Source organism: Apis laboriosa, unplaced genomic scaffold (genome assembly GCF_014066325.1).
Source record: "Apis laboriosa isolate Shangri-la unplaced genomic scaffold, ASM1406632v1 scaffold13_cov153, whole genome shotgun sequence".
In the NCBI taxonomy this organism is placed as follows: domain Eukaryota; kingdom Metazoa; phylum Arthropoda; class Insecta; order Hymenoptera; family Apidae; genus Apis; species Apis laboriosa.
The window spans coordinates 4,341,102-4,354,086 of record NW_025221370.1 but is presented as its reverse complement, the minus strand read 5'-3'; the positions used below and the strand labels follow the sequence as shown (position 1 = coordinate 4,354,086).

The following is a 12,985-nucleotide window of genomic DNA, read 5'->3' as shown; positions in this document are numbered from 1 at the left end:
ATTGTTACACGAGCTCACGAATGCAAACTTCTTCTCATTTTTTTTCTCTTTCCGCCTTTCTCCGATTTTCCAAGATAAATCAACTACCTCTCCAATCGTCGCGCGCAGATTAAACATCATTAATTACAATTAAACGACAAACAATTAAACATGATACCAATACTATTATCGCCAGAAACGTACGTTTAAACGTACCCATTCTCGTTCACGAAATCTGAGCAAAAAAAAGTAAAGATTTTCATCGATCGTAGAAATAAAGTTACAATTTATCATGCGATCGATTTCGCGTTAGGCGAGGTCGAAAAACGATGTCCCGAAGAGGAACAGCTGCGAGACGAACGGTTCCTCGAGATCGCGGATGGCCGACTTGTTATCCTTTTTACTTTTCTTCTCGTCTCTTTTTATATCCGGCCAAGGTTCCACCGACCCTGTACCGTTACCTCACGGTTCCTTCACGCCACGATTTCTTCCTTTTCGTCACATTTCACATTCGAGAACCGTTCACGAATTCCCCGGAGCGACGATTAAAATTCGCGCGTATCAAACTCGAGATCCTCAGATCGATTTCTTTCTTCCTTCCTGCAAAATTCCTTCCTTCGAGCAAAATTTATCCTAAGTTTTGGATTTTAAATTTTCATCGAACGATGCGAATAGAAATTTTTAATAATGGATGGATAGATAGAATTGGACGATTAAAATTCGCGCGTATCAAACTCGAGATCCTCAGATTTCTTTCGATTTCTTTCTTCCTTCCTGGGAGCAAAATTTATCCTAAGTTTTGGATTTTAAATTTTCGTCGAACGATGCGAGTAGAAATTTTGAATAATGAACAGATAGAATTGGACGATTAAAATTCGCGCGTATCAAACTCGAGATCCTCATCGATTTCTTTCTTTCTTTCTACAAAAATTATCCTAAGTTTTGGATTTTAAATTTTCGTCGAACGATGCGAGTAGAAATTTTGAATAATGGATGGACAGATAGAATTGGACGATTAAAATTCGCGCGTATCAAACTCGAGATCCCCATCGATTTCTTTCTTCCTTTCTACAAAAATTATCCTAAGTTTTGGATTTTAAATTTTCGTCGAACGAGTAGAAATTTTGAATAATGGATGGACAGATAAAATTTATCGAGTAATATAAGTTTTGAGAAATGATCTAGACCTAGGGGAATTTGGTCGATCGAGTATAGGTTTTAGGTCGAGCTCGTGCATGTGGACGAGCAAAGATACTTTCATCGTGAATACGGAGGCAGGAGAAGGAGAAAGGATCTGGTGAGTACCGTTAGCATCGAAGAACAGTACTCGTTTATCGTTCTTGAACTTCTGATCAGATATTGGAGAGGAGTTTTAGGAGAAAGTTGGAACGTTTCACCAATATATTTCCAATATATATTATTTAAAATCCAATCTTCAAAGACATATTATCCGCTAAATAGCTAAAATTTACGAATAAAAGATATTTTATAATAATAAATGAATGTAATCGAAATTAATATCTTCCATTCAATACGTCCAATTGATTCCAATATCACACGCTTATTCTCCCATTTTTCAATAAATACTGGATACTCTGATTGCCTGAAAAAGAAAATTTGTAATTCTTAACTTCTTTTGACACCCTTTGCTCGTAAGCAAGAGAAAGTAGGATCGTCTTACCCTGGCCCAACTAACGGTGCAACGAAGAAAGGATTTGAAATCGAGGTCCTGGGTCAAACCGCTTTATAAAGACGGACGAACCAAGATCTCTATCTCGGCTCACGATACGACAAAGAGTGGAGAAGGAAGGGTGTGATAACATTGTAGCGGTATCTCAAGGTAATTACGTGGTACCGGTTTCCTTATAAGCGTGGAGAAATAAAAGATATCGAGGAAGAGACTCGGCACGCGGCCAATTCCAATTCCCTCGTGTGTCCATTTCTCTCTCTCCCTCTTTTTTTCCTCTTTTCTATCAAATTCTTTTCTACCGATCCACACCCTCGTTGAACAGATTTTCCTCGCTATTCCAAACAGTAAAAAACAAATTATCCTCGCACCGATTTACCTTTTAAGCGAATTAAACCTCGAAGCGAATGAAGAAAAAAAAAGAAAAAAAAAAAAATTCCTTGATTGGTTTTATCACCAATACCTTGAAAACTTTATTTATAGTAGCTAAAAGCTAATTGAAAGTTAAATAATCGTATTCGATGCATTTCTGCCTCTGTAAGTGAGCAAATATCGTAATACATGTATCTACATCTACTCTTCAAGATATGGGAAATATTTTTTAAAAATCCTCAAGGATAGTTGAATGAATAAAAATTTTTCTCTCGAAGACGAGGAAAAGTTTCGAAAACTTCACCCGCGATATGTATATTACCATTATACACTTATGGCGATAATCGAATCCTATTTCACCATGATAAACAAGTAACGAGTATAGAAACACGATTAATATAATTATCATTCAAAAAACAAGACATAGTAGAACACGATAATAGTAAAAGAGAGGGATAATTCAGAGATGTTGGTCGTCGAATTTATTCCCAAGGTGTCACTAATCGGTTAATGCGTCCGCAATTAAATCGGGTGTCGGTAAATCAACCGATCCCCTTCCGCTTCTTCCGGCAACGTTGCAAAAGGATTGGGCGATAATTTACCAGATTTTTTCCCTCCCCCCTCCCCGCCCTCGACGCCTACCTCGAGCGTTGGAGGCGAACGAGGAAGAATTTTATCCGCGGCCGAGAATGACCGCGTCAGCCACTTACGTCTCCATACCGCGCGAGCATAACTTACAAGCCTACGACACGTGGAAAGCAGCTTTAAACGCGGGGTACCGCTTCCGTGGTAAATCATCAGTGACGGGAAAAGGGATGCCCCTGTGCGCGGGTTAACACAGTTGTCTTACCGTTTCCACGGTGAAATGTAAATTGTGCATAAATTTCCACCTCTTATAAACACCCGACTTCCCTTTCCCCCGCGTATTAAATGTTGTTATTCTTGTTATTGTCGTTGTTATCTTGCGATATATTAGAGCGAAGTATATATATATAAGTATACGTGAAAGAAGTGAAACGTATGGCGTGGAATCTGGGAAGGGGATCTGGATGCTTTTGTAAATGAACGAATGAAAAATCTTTTTGCTTACGTAATTCTTCTGTAATATTAATTGTAGAATGTGTGCGGGATGAATTTGTGTTATTGCGTATTGTATATAAGAAGTGACGTGTATTTGGAAATAAATCGTTTGATTTTTGTGTGATGAGAGTTTAATTCCATTTAACTTTATGAATTTATATCAATGTAGTAATGATCATTTTGTACTTTATATTAAAATTAATTATTCTTCATTTTCTGCAAAAGAATGATAATAAGATTGGAAATGGTTAAAATTGTGAAACAAGAAGGATATTCAGGCTCTTTGAGATCGATGTAGACCCTGTTGATCTCATATCTACGGTACTTTCATCGGAAGATATTTAAAACGTTTTCTGAGCCGCCTTTCAACTTGTCAATTGGTTGTAAGGAAAGGTTATTAAAAAACGTTTTATCGAGGCCAAGTCTGATTGACGACTCATCCGTTTGGAAAGTGCGGCAGATTGTGCCAGACGTTCGAATATTTCACGAGAGACGAGCTGCAAATCGAAAATAAGATTGTGATTATTTTAAAAACTTCATCGAGTTACAACTCGCTATATAATTTGTCACAATTACCATTTTAATGATAATAATTTCAAGTATAAATTTATAACACGAACGAAATCAACTTTTGTCATCTACATTTTGTATTAATTTATCGTTCGTTTATAATAAAATAAAAGACGATATATAAATTTAAAAAAAAAAACGACAGAAAATAGTCAATACTCATTCAAGAAAACCAAAATATAACCAATAAATCGTTCCATTTAAACCCTATCGTACGATTACTGTTTGACAAATGTTTGTCGAGTTATAAAACACGAGTTAAAATCCCTATATATTAAATTTAATACGATACTGGTACTCGCAAAGGGAGTACATTTTTCTCGAGATTGATAAGAAAAGTAAGAAGGAACATTTGTGTTATAAGAGAGGATCTTCGTTTACTGCGTTTCTCACACGCGATGGTACATCGACATCTTCCACCCTATCGTGCGGTTAATGGACGATTCTCGTTTTGCTTCACCTCGAAAAATGACCGGTCGGACGAATGGGTGTGCACGAATCGGCCACGCGATTCCGCCATTTTCGTTTCCAACGCGTTTAATTTTCGCTCGGAAAAGGAAAAATCACGGGACTCGAAAAGTTGTAAGGAAAGTAAGACGCGAAAAACGACAATATTACGAGAGTTTAGATTAAATAACGAAATTGAAAAACTCGAGCGTTTCCCAGAGAGAAGATAGCCGCTACTCTCAGCTTCTTATTTTATTACAGTTATTAATTTTAACTTGCCATCGATTCAATTTTTCACGAGCGCACAAGTATTTCTCGTCCAATTGACAAAAACTGGGCTTTCGAGTTTGATTATCGGCGCAATCAACGAAGCTGAGGTTCGTATAATCACCGACGTGGCAAAAACTTGGCTATCCTCGTTTACGAAACAGGACCAGAGACACGATTGCCGCGGGAATACGCATTTTGTTGCGCGGAATCGTGCAAACCGGTCGTAATTTTCTGAACCGGACAAAGCGGAAAAAATTTCAAAAGCGACTTGCAACTTGTTTTCCGACCAAATCGTTTTTTCCCCTCGAACACGTTTTGTTATCCGAATTTTTCGAAAATCAAATTATCCTCAAAGCCCAAAAATCTATCCTCATTCTTCCATAACGCATTCCATACCAACGAGTTTAAAAGTTAGGTTAGAATTTCACAACAGCCTCAAAAGATTATTTTGTAATGTGATCTACACATCTACACTCGAACTTTTCGAAAATCCAATTATCCTCAAAGCTCCTCATTCTTCCATAACGCATTCCATATCAACGAATTTAAAATTTAGGTTAGAATTTCACAACAGCCTCAAAAGATTATTTTGTAATATAATCTACACATCTACATTCGAATTTTTTGAAAATCAAATTATCCTCAAAGCCCAAAAATCTATCCTCATTCTTCCATAACATATTCCATACAAACGAGTCTAAAAGTTAGGTTAGAATTTCACAACAGCCTCAAAAGATTATTTTGTAATGTAATCTACACATCTACACTCGAACTTTTCGAAAATCAAATTATCCTCAAAGCTCCTCATTCTTCCATAACGCATTCCATACCAACGAGTTTAAAAGTTAGGTTAGAATTTCACAACAACCTCAAAAGATTATTTTGTAACGTAATCTACACATCTACAATATATACCCTTTATCAATTTTTCGTCGACAAGATCAAAGAAAGAAAGATTCGACCAATTAAATATTCCCAGAAAAACTATCATCCGCTTCGTGTGGAAAAAACCGTGCAGCGCGAAACCGAAATCACGGTTTTGCATCCGAAAACACGTTTCCATCCGCCGAATCATATTCAGCGGTTTGGCTGGGCCCCCTCGGTCACTCGATTCGGGGGATCGAAAGGAGGATCCCGAGGATCGTTTTCGCATCGACAAACCGCAATTTTTGCGGGAGGAAACGTGAGGGCAGGCGCGGGCTCGTTCGTTTCCCAGGTCCTGAATAATGCAGACCACCTATTATCCCTTCCGGAAATATCTCGTGAGTCATCGTCTGACCTTACCCGCGCAAGAACCCAGAACGTTGCGGGGGATTCTTCCAGCGGGGGGAGAAGGGGAGGGGAGGGTGATGGTGTCCTCACCGGTGTCCCGTGAAACCGAGGGGAAAAAGGCCGCGGATGATGATAATAATAATGATAATGATAATAATAATAATAATAATAATAATAATAATAATAATGGCGGTGGAAAAGGTGGAGGCATCTGGCGGGAGGAGGAGTTGGCGTCGTTGGCGTAGAAGAAGGCACGAGGAGTCGTAGGTTATCGCCGCGAAACGTGACCGCATAAAAGATCGTAATGTTTTATGTGAACACGTGTATAAGGAAGGTCAGTGCTGTTCCTTCTGTCCTTGTTTCCTTGATTCCTCCACGACTCCGCCAAGGGACAGCCATTGTTCAGCGCGGGAAACATCCATGTCGCTGGACGATGTAGCGATTACTGTTTCTTCATCGATCACCTCCACACAGGGGGGAGAGGGGGAATCCTCGTCCTCCCTTTCCTTCGATATTCCTTTCCTTTTGTATCTCTTTTTATACGCATAAGGAAACGTGGAAAGAAAGATCCTGATCCTGAGAATTTTTGAAATCGTATGACAGGGAATGAAAATGAATTTGAAATGAATTTCGGAAATGTTGCAAGTGTTAGACGAAGAATGGAAGGATATTTGGGGGAAAATCTCGGATGAAGAGACACAAATTGCAACGATATTGCATTTTCCGCCCGGTATATCATCTCATTGCCGCTCGAGGATACGAAGTTTGAAAAATGGGATGATTAACTCGAAGGCTTGGGCAAGAGTTTCTCGCGTGGAATTTCGAGCGGAACGCGGCTCGGCTCGTGCGCGCGCCACAAAAGGAGGAGAGCGAGATTCGCGGCAGATAGAAGTCGGTCTTGTCGCGCCGCTTCGACTGACGTACAAATTGTCGGACGGCTACTTAAAACGAACAAGTATTCATTACTCGTGCGGCGATAACTTTGTCCTCCTCGTAAATCCAGCCCTCGAAACCGACCATGCCAAACCCCCCATGCAAACGCGCCTCTGTCCCCTGCGTTCCTCTTTCTCCGTTTCAAACGATCAAACTACGCGATGAAACATCGCCTCCAACAAAGTCTCGCGTTAACGTGAAATTCGAATTCGATTCTCGATGCTCTTTTTTCCTTTTTCCTTTCTCCTCGTAATTCGTCACGCGAGTGATTACAGCCAATTACAATTCGCAACCTTTCATCTCCTCGATGCTCGATTCAATTTAATTTTCATTGTTCTTTCCCTTCATCGGAAAAATTTTATCATTTAATATCCTCAAACTAGGAATCGAGCCAATAATTCCTCGATAATTGTATAATAATAATTTGAACGAATCTCGAGGCAACTTCACCTTCCTTCATCTTGTCCTCGATTCCTCGAGATTACCTCAAGTTACTGTAATCGTTCAAACGATGTTCCTTGATTTCACCGAGTTCGATGAATATCCCGCCATATTTTTCGTCCTACCATCATATTTTTCGTCCTTATTCACCGCCACGATCACCACGGAGTTATTGCAGAAATTTTAACGCCGAGCCTCCTCTTGACGCCGTTTAACTTAATTCGCACGGTTAATAAACCTCCGTCGTTATACGTAAACGTGATTATCGTAAATGCTCGCGGTTTTCATGTCCCCAGCGACAAGTAATTGCCGTGCAATTTCACACACGAGCTTTACCCGTGGATAAAGGCGCGTGGATGTTAATCCGAACGACGGGGGTTTAAATTTTGCGTAGGCTCGGGAATAATTGGCTTGATTCCGTGTTACCAGCCGCGAGAAAGTGAGCACGGCGATTGTCGCGTTCGAATTCTTTGTTGGAGCGGGGATTGGTGGAATTTGAACGCGTTGTGACGCGTTCCTGCTGGCTTTGTTTCAAGCGGATCGGTATCCAATATTGTCCAAGGTTTCGATTACATCTACGAGTATCATCCAACTATTGAACTATTGATTCTATTTGATAGCGATCAAAAGATCGGTTTTTCCGAACGAATGATCTTGTATATATTTCGTAAGAGAATTTTCCATTATGGATGAAATCTCAATGAAATTTTTAAAATTTTTGATGGAAAGAATCGAAATTAAGGTAAAGTGTGTATTACATCCTTGTTGAGAGATAAATAAGAATTTTTTCCATGTATCGAATATTCTTACTCATCGTGGAAACAAAGATCTGTGGAAATTTCATTCTATTCGATTGATGCGATCAAAACGATTCTTCCAATTGTTTTACGTAATGCCCTTAAAAGATGCGATAGATTAAACAGATCTGATTCCCTCCTTCGTGGAACATTCACGCGCAACTTGTTGTAAATAATTATTTCAAACACGAAGATGCTTGTACTTATTTATTATTGTTTCAAGGCGATGGAAATATTCCATCGTGTAATGAGAATCATCATTCGACACAAGTGTTTACTTTATTATTCGTGGAAAAAAAAAATTAAACCACGTAACAAAGATATAATGGAATATTCATCATTAAATATATATATATATATATTAACTATCTGCTTTTAAATCTGTCGGGTCGATCTCTAACAACTTCATCAACAAGATTAGCACCAGCCACACGAGAAATAGACAGCGATAAAATGAGAATAATACGCTTCCTATAAATATAATTCTACCATTATCGTTCCAAAAAGAAAAAAAAAAAAAAAAAAAAAAAGAAAAAGAAGAAACACCTGCGTCTAATGTGCAAATAAGAAGCGAGGATCGCAATTGGAAACGTGTTTAAAGAGGGGAACGATCGCGTGTGTTACCTAGGCGACGCGGGAACGCATTCAACGCGCATATGATGCACGCGTGTTGAACAAGTCTAACCACCTGTCCGACACAACTCCCTTTGTTGCCAGCGAGAGAATTTTTCGGAAGATAGCCGACGCAACAGGTTACACGCTATCCGAACACGTTCGAATCATATCCCAATGTTTGTCAATCCCTGTGTTCTTCTGTGTCTGTTCTGCATCACAGCTAGGACAGAAAAAAATACCCTCGACTATACGATGGAAGCGTATTAATCGAAAGCACGAGAAAGAAATTTTACAATCTCGATTTCACCGTTTTTGTTCCGAATTTTATTCAGATTGTATAAAATATCTTCTTATCGAAGAGGCGTATAAAATCAATCTACTCGATAACTGCGATTTTGTATGTACAAATTTTTTGAAGGATCGAGAGGAAGAGCAAGTAATAAAGAGCGAGTAATATACTTTGAGCATCGACAGATTGCTTTCTCTTCGAGGATTTAAGAGAAACTAACGAAACGAGAGAGATGTTTTCTTGTTGAATAGATCAATATATAGAATAGATCTCTGTGAAACGAGTAAAACCACCGCCTGATTGAATTCCAAAATAACAAACTCGGCCGATTCATCGGCGAAACGGTGATTTCATTACATAATTATCAATGAATATGTACGTGTTCAGTGACCGGAGTGTCCTCTGCGACTCGTCCCACCGGAAGCGGATACACGCTTCACGAGAGACGACCACAAGTGGAACGAGTGCACGTACAGACGAGGCGCAGTAGGTGCGCCGGTGTGCGTCAGACGAGCAACGCCTTTCTGCCGTGTAAAACCAAACAATGAGCTCCTTTTTTTCAATACTTTCATTATAATTATCCTCCATGTCCTTTTCTATAACAAATATCCGAAAATTTTCAATATCGATTTCAATATTCTTTTCGAGATAAAGATTTTAAAGAAACAACGATCGTCTCGAATTAGACGAATGAACACTTTCACGAGCGAAATCATGGATCGACTAAGAGCTATCGAGGAGATGAATGAAAAACTTGTATAAAACTTCGGTTTATACAAGTTATACATGGTAATCCGTCTGTGAACAGTTTCGACAGTTCTATAATTCGAAAACGAGTGGTTTCTCTTCCAGAGAGTCCGTATGCGATTTAATGGAAGATCCCAGAGCTATTATGCAATTGGTGGCCGATGCAATCTCGGACGTGTGATCGTGGTTCGACCGATTCGCAACCAATTACCGCGGAATTAATCGCACGTGTGTTATTGTTGTTAAATTACTTTGGAAACGACCGTGACACTTTGTATACGGATTACATATTGTGGAAACGTTCGATCGAGCACAATATTTTTCATCCTTGTTCGAATGATAAAACATCATGGAAACTTTAAAATTATTTACAATTTTATAAAAAAATTCCCCTCGTAGAACAATTTTCGTAACGATCGCTATTTTTAAAAATAATATCAGACTATTTTTAAAAATAATATCAGTTATTAAAAAAAAAAATCGCTTATAAGATTAACCATTTATGAAAACGTTGCAAATTTGGTAAAATTTAAAAATGACTCGAACACCGTTTCGAATTTGTAGCAAATCATAGAAATCCTTGTCGATGCATTATCGACGTACCATCTCGTACGGAAGAAACCACTATTCCATCCAATGTTTAAGGGCCTTCGATTCAACGATCGATAAAGTTACGCGTGCGATTACGTGTCGAAGATGGTATCACCTTGAGCGCTGTTACATAAGATTTCCAGGGACGCACAATGGGGGCCCCGATGTTCCATTAAATCGTATGCAAATACCGGGAGAACAATGGAACGCGAACGATCGGATCGACGTTCGCGAAAAGTCAGTGCTGGTCGAGTGCTGGAACGCTTCCTGGATGTGGCAACCGATCCTCGGCATCTATGAACGGGAACCTGAAGAATATACGTGACAAAAATTTAAAATTTGTCACGTATATTCTTCTAATTTTCTCGAAGAGAGTTTTTGAAAAATTTATTCGACGAGAATTGTTACGTTTCTCTTTTTAAAAGAGAATTTTTGAATTGAATCAAATTGAATCAAAATTATAGCTTTTCCCAGAAATAGATAGAGAAAAGGAAGAAAAGGGGAGAAATGAGAATTTTCGAAATCTATTTGGATTCACGCACGTGGCGATTCTTCGTTCGTCAACAAAATGTTGCGAACTCCATACGAGTTAAAATTATGGTCGCGCGAATGGAATCCCGTTGGATAGAGGGGGAGGAGGCAGCAAGTGCGGCTTATTGAATATAAATCATAATAAATTGTACGACACAGCGCGGAATTAATTTACGGGTCGATGATTTAAGATGTTGCGTATAGCGAGCATAATTGACGCCTCGTTTCCGTGTCCAGCCTCCTGAGACAGCAACACAAATTCATCTTCCTTCTAAAGAACCGGCCACTTCTCTTCCTGGTAAAGGAATTCGAATTGTTTCCTGGTGAACGCGTGATCGATCATCCGACCGACGCGTCGTTTCGTTATCTCCAACCGATCGAAGAATCCTTCCACGAATCTATTCTACATTACACTTCTTTCCAAATTTCCCAATAAACGAATTTAGAAAAGGAGAAAAATCGTATTCCATTCGAAGAAATTTCGAATTTCGAAGGGAATAAAAAGAAGAAGACGATTGAAATAAAGAAATTCGTTGAAATTCCGGGATATCAAATTTTACAGGTTCGAAGAATTTCTTTAAAGGGGAGGGGAAGAGAGGGACAAGGATTCGAAACGTCTTGCGTCTTTCCAATTCCATGATGGAAATATTCATAAATTTCGAGTATCAAAAGGTTTTCCAATCATTTCCTCCACGGTATTCGTGGCATGTTGCAATCAGTAACGAGCGATGGAAATACCAATGAGCATGGTTTCGCGGTTGCATCCTTCTTCCACCCGAAGGTAAACGGGCGTAGCAACGATCACGATCAAGATCATTGACTTCTCACGAATGTAAAGCGATCCCCTGAAAGCCTCCGTGCTGCCGGTGCGATCTTTCGCCCGGATATCACGTGGACACGGAGAAAGGAAGGAATTATCAAAGTCGTGCATCGCCCCGACGTCACGAACTGGCTCACACAGAATTCTTCCCCTCTCCACTTCTCTATTCTTTCTTTATACATTTTGGACGCTCGAATAGCTCGAAAAGATTATTATTCATATCCAAGAGTAACTCCTTTCGTACCGTGGATATTAAAATATTACCCCTTATATTCTTACTTTTTATGCTCGATTTCCCAAATAACGTATCTGTACGTACATAAATTCGAAATACTACCATACATCTTTTCAAATCTTCTACACCAACATTTTACAAATAATTAAATTAGACTACATCTATTCAAAAATAATCGTGGAAACTCTTTAAAGGAAATTCTAAATTTCCATTCATCAAAAGTCTATTACTACTACTTTTTAACAAATACCTGATACCTTACTAATACTCTTACCTTACCAAAATATCTTCATAACCAGGGAATCTCTTCTCTCAATCTCGTTAATTCACTCAGAATAATTCCCTCTGCTCGAGAGAGAGAGAGAAAGAGAGAAAGAGAGAAAGAGAGAGAGGCTTTCCAAGCGTAGCACGCGCGCGCGCGCGAGAAGAGATCGAGGAGATCTGAACAGCTTCCCTGGCTCGACTTTATCGCGAGGGGATACGGCCACCGGTGTTGGTTGGAAAACTTACGAACTGATAAAGGGAATAAATTGAATGGAACGATGGCGGTGGCCGATCATCCGAAAGGAACGAATCGACTTTCCGCCATCGGTGGACGTTGAAGCCGGCCGTCCAAGGCCAAGATCACGGTCGGATGTTGGACAATCGCCATCTGTCATCGACCGTTTCTCTCGTTCAACGGCGTGGAATACACGAACGGAGAATGGTAATATGCCGATTACGTGTATCACTCATTGCATTAACATCTCCAACATTTCGAGGGAGGAGAGAAAACTCGAGGAGGAAACTCTCGAGGAAGATTCTTCTACGTTTCCTCCAATACTTGCTCGTCCCTCTTATGTCTCTCCGTGAAGAACGGATATCGATTGGCTCCTCTTTTTGGCTCTGAGGATATTAGAGAGAAGGGAAAGAGAGTTTCCCTTTTAATGTTGTTACGTGTGCAAATAAATTCCCTTTTTTTTTCTATGTAACTTTTGATGAGAATTCGAATTACTTTACCATTCGTGATGTCATTCAAAAGAGCGTCCTTTTCTCTTTTTCGAAAGAAGAACTGGGATGAACGCTTTAAGAATTTTCATTGCAAGAATTGTAATTGGCAAGTGTCATTCGTTTACTTTTTGCATTTTTGCATTCTTAGGAACACAGCTGTCGAAGCTATTGAAATGATTTGTGGGAGAAGAGAGAACGGTATCTTATAGAAAAAAGTGGTAGCAAAGATTTAAAACAGGAAATTTTAATTTGGAAGACGACGATTGTTCGGATGCACGACGGTGAGTTGGAGGTATTGCTCGATGAAAATCCTATCCAG

General features: G+C 39.4%; 1 protein-coding gene across 1 annotated transcript in view; it reads right to left on the bottom strand.

The window, feature by feature from the left end:
• LOC122720924 (mucin-22-like) overlaps positions 1–12,985 on the bottom strand; it is a 174,366-nt gene that overhangs the window by 20,770 nt on the left and 140,611 nt on the right. The gene's annotated exons all lie outside the window — the stretch shown is intronic.